Source organism: Marmota flaviventris, chromosome 20 (genome assembly GCF_047511675.1).
Source record: "Marmota flaviventris isolate mMarFla1 chromosome 20, mMarFla1.hap1, whole genome shotgun sequence".
NCBI lineage: Eukaryota > Metazoa > Chordata > Mammalia > Rodentia > Sciuridae > Marmota > Marmota flaviventris.
The window spans coordinates 21992523-22001096 of NC_092517.1; the positions used below are offsets into that span (position 1 = coordinate 21992523).

Genomic DNA, 8574 nt, shown 5'->3' on the forward strand with positions numbered 1-8574 from the left:
ACCATGAAAACAGCTAAGAGTCCCTAAGCCCAGGTGCCCACCAACACACTGTTGGATAAACGGGCTCACCCCCCCAAACCCCAAGCATCTGTCTAACTTCTCATGAAATCTTTCTTGTCCCACATTTAATCTCACAGGTTCAAAATGCACGGTGCCATCCATAGTATGCCATCCATAGTCTGCCCGCCAGCAAATCCCAAGTGTGAGGGCAGTGGTCCCTTGTCACCTTCACATCAAAGGACAAGTGAGCCTGGTGGTTTGCCACCAAAGACCTGGGAATACAAGTTCCAATAGCTGAGCTGGAGAAATATATGTGTCAATTCATCTGGTCTCTTTTTATTATAATTTATAAATTCTCCTTCCCATTTCCCTAATAATGAATGTGTCTGAGAGGCATTTTGTTAGGAAGACTATTTAGAGAAGTTGAGCCTCATCCCACTCAGGTTTGTAGGCTCATACTTATTTTTTTTTTAATGACATCTTTTCATGAAAATGCATTTACAGAGAAAAAATGTGCACCAGGTTATGTTCTTCACCTTTAAGCAAATTGGACTTGACTCGTGTCTTTATTGAGTTCATCAGGGACACAGATCCTCCTGCAGGCATGTTTGCATTTCCCAGTCCTGACAGCTTTGTGATGAAGCTCCTTTGCAGTTTCTTGTTGTTAGAAACAGAATTTATCTTCTACAGTTTCTGAAAACAGATCTTCAAATATTCTTAGGGTCTAGCCAGAAGTGTGAACCCTGAGCTGGACTTAAAACCTTCCAATTTACAGAAACAATGGATGATTGTCAGCAAGGTTTTTCAGGAATAGCTGTTATTCATTTACCTAAAACTTCTCCATGTTTTCCTCCTCCATATTGCTGGAGCTTGTAGATCTCACAGAGCCTGTGCACACAGCAGGGCATCTGGAGGGTGGTGGCTGTGCCCTCCCTGAGGTGCAAGTTCCATCTAGTGCTCTTCAGAGTTCCCCAGCTAGAACTGTGCCACAAAGTAGAGCTTGCTGCCTAATTTATTCTAAGAACAAAGATTCATACAGCAGGACCAATCACATCATCTGCATCTCTTTTTTTCCATTTTTACCTTAGGATACAGAAGGTGATGGGAGCCCTGGTGAGTTTTAACTACATGACAATGACCCAGCAAAGTATTATTATTTTTGTACCAGGGATTGAACCCTGGGTGCTTAACCACTAAACCACATCCTCAGCCCTTTTTTAAAATCTTATTTAGAGAGAAGGTTTTGCTAAGATTTTTAGGGCCTCGCTAAGTTTCTGAGGCTGGCTTTGCAGTTATGATCCTCTAGCCTCAGCCTCCCAAATGCTGAAATCACAAGCACACACCCATATGCCTGGCACAGGTTAGTTTTCCTATGATTTATGTCACTCTCTGTGGAAGGTTCAGTATTTTTGAGAATGTTTGCTTTCTCTATTTTATGAAATGTGATCGTTTTTGCTTTTGAAACTACATGTTTTCCAAGTACCACTGCAATCCTAAGAGCCATAGTTAAGAATCCTCCTTGATCACCCTGCAGTGAGAGAAGGGAGATTTCATCTTGTCCATGAGACTCTAGACTCCTGTTTGGTAGATTGGTAGACAAGTGTGAGTGGCAGAGTCATGGCTGGGAGGTGACATGCCTGACAATTTCTTTTAGCTTGGTTTTTTTGCAAGGCTCCTATTTACCAGAATGCTTTCTAATAAAATTGAGATATTAACTCAGACATAGCTACATACTTATGTTTAAAATACTTACATGTAATATTTCAGTGAGTAAGTTGCATGTATTTGATAGGTTTGTTGTATGGATACATTAGTGTGTGATAGAAAATTTGGAGAGAAGCTAGGTATGGTGGTGCATGCCTGAAATCCCAACAGCATGGGAGGCTGAGGCAGGAGGATAGTGATTTCAAAGCCAGCCTCAGCAATGCAGCAGGGCCCTAAGCAACTTAACACGATCCCGCATCTTAATTTAAAAAAGAGGTGATGGTGACTTAGAATGTGTCTCAGTGGTTACACACCCCTGGGTACACATCCTCTTCCAAAAAATGTTGGACCCAGCTGGATACCTCCATACGTGTGTGACCTTGCCTGTTCTACACAGTTAGGTTTTGTAGTGAGAAATGTCCTCTCACTTTTGTTTATGCTCTGGAGAAAGGTGACTCATTTTTCTTGCTGCTCTTCTAGAATTTTACCTTCATAAAAATAGGACTTGTTGGGAGTGGCCCTTGCTCCAAAGACTAACTTCCCCATCCCCAGAGAAGAGCGGTCAAATGGTGAGCCCTGCTGGCTCACATGATCCTTACCCACCAATCAAAAAGCACTCCTGCCAACTGTCAAAGCCTTCAACCATTAAACTGTCATAATTGTCAAACCACCCCCAGCCTATAAATATGCAGAGCTGTTCCTCAATAAAGGGCATTTTCTCCAACAATGAGCCTTGTTCATTCTTTCAGGACTTACCAATCATTTTAAAGCAACAATGAACAGAGGTCTTAATTTCTGAATAGCATTGAAAATTCATGTCTTCTTCTCATCCCTGCTTTATCCAAAAAATTTATTTTCCCATGACTACATTATTTGAAGTAACATGAATATAATTCCATCTGATGCATAGATTTACACGTTATTGTAGCATGTGATGTAAGAGTTTTACAAGGCTGTATTTGGGTACCTCAACTTTTAAAATGAATTGAATGCAATGAAAGCAAACTCTCCATTTTCCAAATATGGCATAAGAGAAAGCAATTTCACAACAATCATTGTACATTTTCACGTTAAAATGTTATAAATAAGTGTTTATATGTTGACTATAAATACACAGATACAATATTATTCTTTAAAGCATCACTTGAATTAGTAACTCAAACAAGTGTATGCGAAAGGCTGTATGACATTTTATGTATAAAAACAACTCAGTAGAGGGGAAGAGTTCTGAGCCTCCATATTACTTAGAAATGATACAATGTGAGAAAATATGCAGGTTAATTACCATAATGTGATCATAAAATAATTTAAACATGTATAGATTTATAATTGTGTACTCCAGATACAAGTCAAGATGTTACTTCAATTAAAGGTTAAAATTTTTAAAAATCGCATATAAACTTTTAAGCAAATATATACTTGAGTTCTGAATTCTTAAAGGTTTTACCCTATATTCTCAAATCTTTCACATGTCAGATTTCCTTAGCAAATTTTTTTTCTTTTTTGTACCTGGGATTGAACCCAGGAGCACTATGTGACTGAGCTATGTCCTCAGCTCTTTCATTAAAATTTTGAGACAGGGTCTCTCTAAGTTACTTAGGGTCACATTAATTGATGAGACTGGCCTCAGAATTGTGGTCTTCTTGATTCAGCATCCCGAGTCACTGGGAATTTCTTAGCATCTTATCTTTCACATGTATATGCCCATGAACTAATTTAGCTTTAAGACATTGCTTTTTAGATGATATTCTGATTCAGTATGTACAAACACAAATTAAATCTTAACTAGTACATATATGAGAGACTTGCATGAAAGTTAATACATGTTTTCCAGAAAAATATTCTGACAGTAAGATATTACAATTTTTTTCTAAAACAGGGGCTATGGATGTAGCTCAGTAGTAGAGACTTACCTAGCATGAATGGGGTCCTGAGCTTGAGATCCAGAATTGCAAAACAAAAACTTGAGGATCAATTTTATATCTAAACCTCTTTGAGTTTGGAGAAATACCACTGCTTTCTTGAAAGATGGAAGAAAACCTGGACTCCAAGAAGACTCATATTTCAAGATTAGGTTGAATACTTATCCTTTAATGAAATCCTCATAATGGAGTGTACCTGGATCTATTTTAATTTATGGTTTGGTTTATCATAAGAATTCCACAAATATAAATAGAAAACAATGCAAAATATGTGTTCTTTCTAATATTTTATAATAGCAGTTTTGTGAATAGGCCAGATTCTGACATGATAATAAAAATATATAAAATATGTAACTATATAGAAAAATTCAAATACTCATAAGCTCCATCAATTTTCTCCAAACAGAGATTTCCAATGTACTGTACTATTCTGGTAATTATTTTTCAGCTTTCTGAGTTAGTGACAGAAGGTGATCAGATATTAAAACAATCCTAAGAATTCTACCAACTGACATAAATGAGGATCTGCATTTTAAAAATTAGAACAATCCTGGAAAGATAACCTATGCAGTAAGTCCTCCCTGTGACTTGTGTGCATCATCCTCCTTACATCTGGATTCATTAAATGAAAATTCCCCAGGGCACACTTTCCTCAACTGCTGGAAAATGCCATATTACATTCTGTCTTTATAAATTATACGACCCAAATTTCCATGTTTTACAGGTAGATTTACACCACGTTGATTCTTTTGTGTGTAATGGTAACTTGACTAAATGATTTCAAGATTCATCTGTGGTTTCTTATACATCAGCATCACCTTCCTATTTTATGCTATGTTTAGGATTTAATGCAATATTTGGTCTTTGCATATTGTACTACTGAAGATTCCACCTGCTGTGTGTAGATGTATACAGTTTTGATTCTGATGCCTATGCAATGGGGTCACCATGTATCCTCTTGACATAATAAATTTAAGACTCATCTTTGGATTCCTATGCATAAGAATCTTTTTCCTATTTAATATTGAGTAGAACTCCATGGTATATCCAGACCATATATTCATACATTCATACACTTGAGAATATCAGACTGTCTCTATCACTGACTATTTTAAATATGGTATCCTGAGCAATGGTGTTTAAATAATAGTTGTTGTCCCTATATCCGTTTTATTTGTTGTTATATTCATAAAAGTTCATTGATAGATGAGATGGCAGTTTATGATAAGGGATGTTTACAATCTATTAGGCATAAAGGAGATTTCTGAGACTCTTGATTTATTAAAACTGCTGCAATCTCTCACATACATATAAATGTATGGACTGATTCAGAAAAAGAAAGTGATATTTACTACCTAGGGTTCCTTTCACACATCAATCAGAAATATAAAGTTATTAGCTTTGTTGGAGCCATATGGACAATAATCTGTCCTGTTTTCTCAGTTTCAAGCTTCAATGTCATCATTTTTAAAAACCACTTTATGCATTCATCCAACATGGAGAGCAAACTCACTATGCCATGATGTGTTGATGCACTGTGGTGTGGTGGCTCAAGTCGAGAACTGACCCATCATGCAATGATTCAACATTGCCCCCACAAACGTTTCAAGAAGGAAACACTTTGTCTTGCAGTGCAGATGAAAACCAAAGGACTGATGGTGGCATAGCCATTGGACACCATGATCTGGACAGAACGGCACACAGGGTCATTGTTCCACATGGTTCTTGAGGAGATGACGCAGTCCAAACAGTACATGAGCACAAAACATCCCATGAGCATCAGGATGGCCCTGGTGGCCCTCTGTTCTGGAGAGGCTTTTGGAGACAGGCTGGCGCCCTGAAGGTGCTGGCACTGCCTCATATGCCTATGCAAGAGGGTCACCATGTACCCACTGGAGAGGGCCATGAGCCCTATAAGGATGACATCTCATAATGCAACCAGGATGGTAAACAAATGCCTGAGGAAGTAGCTCATGGGTAAGATAGTGCAGGAGTCACTGAGGAATACAAGGCCCTGTGAGGTCAAAGTGGAGATGTCAACAGCAGAGATGGAGAAGTGGGCACTGAAGGACATATAGAAGACCCACAGGAAGAGAAGGGACCTCAGGCTGTCCTGTGGGGACTTAGGGTTAAACTTTTCCAAGGGGGAGCTTCTGGGGCTGAGGGTGAGTGCCTGCAGGACACTCAGCAGGCAGGTGGCATAAATGGACAGGCCCCTCATCAACTTGTACAAGTAGGCAACTGATTTACATGTGACATCACCCCAAAGCCCCACCTGAGATGTAAAAATGTCTGCAGCTATGAACACCATGGTGAGGAGCATCAGGAGGTGGGTTAGGGCCAAGAGTCCAGTTATCCAGTCTGTGTTCTTGAGCCTCTTGTCACACAGGAACTTGATGACACGGAACAGAAAGAGGAGGATGGTGTTGGCCAAGATCCCAATTCCCACTTCAGAGTAAAATGTGCTTTTTAGGTTAATAATGCCATGCACCATGTGTTTTTTTTCTCATCTTTTGGGGTAAGATTTATGTAGTTCATACCTTAGGAGAAAATTAAGAAAATTCATTATCACAAGTATTAAATTTCATCCATCTCAGCCAACACTGTTGACAGGAGGGAAATTTGTTGGCCTATCCCAATTCCCCCTTTCCCCTCTAAATGAAGTTTTGCTGACACACCCTGGAAACCATTCTTTCCTCTCTCTCTTTTTCCATAATTTCCCAATCATGGCTGGATTACATTTTATGCAATGTACAAAAGGATTTCCTGAGCATTTAAAATGATCATATCTGTCATATATTTCTCATTCAAAGCTCCAATGTTATAGAAAATCTTTCCCGGATACAACCTTGAATTTTTCTTGGTGATATCTGACTGCAAGGGTGGATTATGTGTCCTTCCTGTAGTAAGAACTATGTACTTTTGGGTCAATTGAAATTATGGGGGTTTAATTAGAAAGAAAACCCTCCTAAGCAAAGAGCCTCAATGTCTTAGGCCATGCATATTAACATTAGCTTCCTGTTACCTTTATTCTGGTTTGTTCATGAACACATGTGATTTTGTTCATATATTCACAGAGAAAATGCTAAGTATTGCAACCTCTGAAGGCAGACGGCTTGAATATACCTATGTAATCTTCCACTTAAAGGATAAGTATTCAACTTTGAGAATCCCATGAGCCTGGGCTCTGGGCTCGTTTCATCTATGAGCTGAACAAAACCTCATCGTTTATGTACATGAGATCCCATGCATGAAACAGGATGAAGCACGTTTACCATACAAGGAAGCCTTGCTGTGCAGAAGGATCTCTGTGGAATTGTTCAATTTTTTAGACTTCTGCATATCCTCATTCATAGAAGTAAACTAATAGTTGATCATCTCTATCACCAACTCAGAGAGGCTAAATATTACCAGCATTACAATCTGTTGGGAATCTCTGTTCAGAGAAAACTGAGTGGATTTTAAGACTATTTGATACCTCTATACAGCTACCTATGTTAAGAATTTTTGTTATTGAATCACAATTTGACCTATGTGATCCAAGTCCTGTGTCAAATACTAGCAGAAACACATTTCAATATTTATCTACTTAAATAGGGGTAGCCAGGCATGGTGTCACACTCCTGTAATCCAGCAATTTGGGAGGCTGAGGATTGTGAGTTTAGTGCCAGCCTCAGCAATTGTGATACACTTAGCAACTCAGTGAGACCCTGTCTATAAATAAAATACAAAATAGGGCTGGGGATAGGGCTTGCTTGTTCAATGTCCCTGAGTTCAAGCCCGAGTACTAAAAACAAACAAACAAACAAACAAACAACAACAATAACACACGATTAAAAAAAAAAAAAAAAAACACCTTAAATAAGTGGAATCATTGTGGTAAACAGAACCATAAATTAAACAGATACAAATTCACTCCACTAGAGGAATTTATTATAGTGTAAGTATCCAACCTAACTTTGAAATATGAGTCTTTTTGGAGTCAAAGTTTTCTGTCTTCCTTCAAGAATGTAATGGCATTTCTCCTGACTCAAGGGGTCCACATGTAAAATTGATACTTTGGTCTATTATATTGATGCCTCACACATACCAGATACATTTTCTACTACTGAACTACATCTCCAGCTCTGATTCTAGAGAATTTTGTAATGACTTACTGGCAGAATATTTTCCTGGTAAACATTTATATTTACTTTAACCCAAGCATCTCCTATAAGTAATAATTTAGACATAATTTGTGTTTTCACATACTGAACCATAATAACACCTGAAATCAAAGTTTTAAGGCTAAATTAGTTCATGAGCCTATGGATGCAAGAGACACTAAGGAAATCCCAGCTACTCAGGAGGCAGAGACAGGAGGATATAAAGTTCAAGGCCCGCTAGTAAATTAGTAAGACCCTATCTCAAAATAATAAATTAAAATTGGGCTAGGGATGTACCTCATTGGTAAAGAGCCCTGGGTTCAACCCCTGGTACAAAACCCAGAATTTATAAGTAAAGCTGAGATGTTAAAGCTGTGTGAACATTGGGCACCCATGAGAATTCAGAGTATAAGTACAGGTTTCGTTTCAACATTGAAATGCAGATTTATTTATTTTTCATTTTAACCTTTAGCTAACATAATATCTGGACTTAGGGAGTCTTGTATTAGAGTTCAATACATGTTTACATTGCTTGCTGAACACTTTATAGGGGAATTAACATTTTGATTTTCTCAAATTGTATAATTTCTAAGTGTGCAGAGTCTCAAAACCCTTATTTGGTTACATGTAATCACCTGATGCAGACTCTGGTGACCACATTGAGCTATAGGCATGAGACCTGCTGACCCCAGCCCTACAGCCATGCCCAGGTGCCCCTCACCCCTCCTCTGAATCCTCCTTACCCTGCCCCTTCCCAGATTCTGCTGAGCTGCACTTCTATGTGGGCAACGTGTTTACATTCC

The 8574-nt window shown here is 38.5% G+C and overlaps 1 pseudogene; it reads right to left on the reverse strand.

The window, feature by feature from the left end:
• Positions 1–5208: 5208 nt before the first annotated feature.
• LOC114080879 (vomeronasal type-1 receptor 90-like) lies at positions 5209–6120 on the reverse strand (annotated as a pseudogene).
• Positions 6121–8574: the final 2454 nt, after the last annotated feature.